The 2,453-nt window shown below is 52.3% G+C and overlaps 1 pseudogene; it reads left to right on the top strand.

Moving 5' to 3' along the window:
• The first annotated feature begins 304 nt into the window (after window positions 1–304).
• On the top strand, window positions 305–1,992 carry LOC110295596 (annotated as a pseudogene).
• Window positions 1,993–2,453: the final 461 nt, after the last annotated feature.

Here is a 2,453-nt window from a genome sequence, read left to right as displayed (position 1 = left end):
ACTCAAAGTAGTGTGGTTGTCTCTTCTGGTGCTAGAACTAGAAATCTAGATATCACCCCAAAATGATTGGCACAATTCAATATCAGACAAAATGTGCCTTCTGTGTCTCTAAACACTTGTCTGTCCCCCCCCAGAGCACACACGTAGATTCAATTCCTTGCAGACAGAAGCCTTGCTTTGTCGCCAGGAAGTCCTGTGCCTTGGACCTTGCCTGATATTGTAGGTGGGTTTTGCCCGATTGCAGAAATGTGCACATGAAGGAGGGCACCAAAACTGATAGAAGCACGGGGTCAGGGAGAGGAAGATGGAAAGAGATGAGAAGGCGCCTGTGGTAAGAGCCCTTTTCTGCAAAGCATCCTGGCTGGTGTGTGAACTCAGAGTAAGAAAGGGGTGGAGTCTGGAAGCCCCACCCCCCTGGGATGAAACAGCCAGACCTGGGTCCTGCATTCGGCTGTGTCTCAAATCCTGTCCTCCTGGGAGCTCAGAGCTTTGACCAGCCTGTCAACTGGTTCCTACAGCATGAACGGAGGATCCTGAACCTACTCTGGTATCCACAAAAAAAAAAAAAAAAAAAAGACACAGGATGGGAAATCCAGTCCTAGAGTGAGCTTCACTCACCAGGTCCCCAGTGTTCGGAGGATGGGAAATTAAATTAACTGGGTATTGGTATTTGGAGTCAGGGAGATGACTGGGTGGATAAAGGCTGCCAAACCTGATGAGCTGATTTCAGCTTCTGAGCCCACATGATGGAGGGAGGGAACCGACTCCTGAAAGTTGACCTTTAACCTCCACAGGACATGGCTGTTTGCCCCCTAAGTAAATAAAAGGTAATAAAATATTAACCACGAGGAGGGAGCTGGCTTGAGACAGGCGAGGTAAAGACGGAAGAAGGTGAATGGACTTTCTTCAACAACCCTGAGAAAGCCCCATGTTTTCTCCAGTCTTGAGGTGTGTCCTGGACTGAGCACTTCCTGTGGTTACTCATGGAGCACGTGGTGGGCTGCAGTGAACCCTTGTCTCAGTCAACCCCCATGCTCCACACCCAGCATCCTGTGGGGACATAAGAGTCAAAGCAGTATCAGGTCGGCCCGTGTGTGCAGGGCCAGAGACCCTGGTAAACCCGGGGGTTATAAAAGAACACTTTGTTTATAAAAAAGAAACGCTGAAGGAGAGAACCCAGATGCAGAAAGGAGAGATCGGGGAAGAGCCTGAGCTCAGAGAGCCCAAAGCAGATGGGAGCACCAGGCCTCCCAGGGGAGCACCAGGCTTCTCAGGGGAGCAGGCAGTGTGGGTCCTTCCCATTTGTACTGAAGGCTTGAATACAAGGTGAATCTCAAAGAAAAGCCTGTGTCTCTGACACAGTGCTGCCATATCTGGTCCTCAGACTCAGAGATCTCTTGAGCCTCGAAGGAGCCTCAGCTGAAGTTCATCCTGGTGGGCAGCACCTGGACAGGCAAGAGTGCCACTGGCAACAGCATCCTGGGCCAGAAGTGCTTCCTCTCCAGGCAGAAAGCTATGCCAGTCACCAGAACCTGCACCAGGACCTAGAAGGTGGGTCAGCTGGCACGTGGAGGTGGTGGACACACTGACATCCTCAGCTCTGAGGCCCCCCTGCCCGCTGCTTCGTGCTCAGTGCCCAAGCCGCACATGCTATTGCTGGTCACCCAGTTGTGACGCTTCACCTCGTAGGAGCTCCAAGCACTGGCCATGGTAACGAGGTGTTGGGGAGCAGGCAATAGCGTAATGGTGTTCATGTGCAAGGAGGGAATTACCTGGATGGCGATTTCCGCTGTATTTCGTGCGTTGCAGGGACAACAGTGCACTGAGGGAGCTGGTAGCCGAGTGTGGGATTGCATGTGCACTCTGGACAACCCTGCCACAGGCAGTGACCACAGGGCACGGGATGAGCAATTACTGGGCCTACTCCCAAGCCTTGTGAGGGAGCTCTGCAGGGTTGGGGTGGGAAACTTACTAGTCCAACGAGGTGTATGAGTTGGTGCAGAACCAACTCACCAAGATGGCAGAGATGGTAGAGGCATGCATGCAGAGGCCCCTGGCACCAGGCTGCTAGCCCAAGTTGTGGGAGTGGCAGAAACCCCTTACCTCTCTGAAATTAGGTGTGGCTATCCTGCTAGGGTCCTCCCTGCTGTTCTAGTCCCTGCCCTACTGGAATTTACCCAGATCTTTGCCAAGATCAGTTCAGCCTGACAGATTGCAAAACTACTCTGACCCATCTGCTGATGATCATCGAGTGTCTACTTTGCATCTCAGGACTTAAAGATTCCCTTTTCCTCTCTCACCTCACTAGTGTCAATCATCTGGAACTCTCGGCCACACCCACCCGCCTCACAGGGCTTCTGTTTAATCAACCTGTCCTCTGCTCTTTTCCCTTCTCTACTGACCTCAGACTGCCTATCCCTGTCTGGAAGTGTGCATCTCCTCTCTGGAAGAGA

This window comes from Mus caroli, chromosome 6 (assembly GCF_900094665.2).
Source record: "Mus caroli chromosome 6, CAROLI_EIJ_v1.1, whole genome shotgun sequence".
Classification (NCBI taxonomy): Eukaryota; Metazoa; Chordata; class Mammalia; order Rodentia; family Muridae; genus Mus; species Mus caroli.
This window is presented reverse-complemented; position numbering and strand designations above follow the sequence as displayed.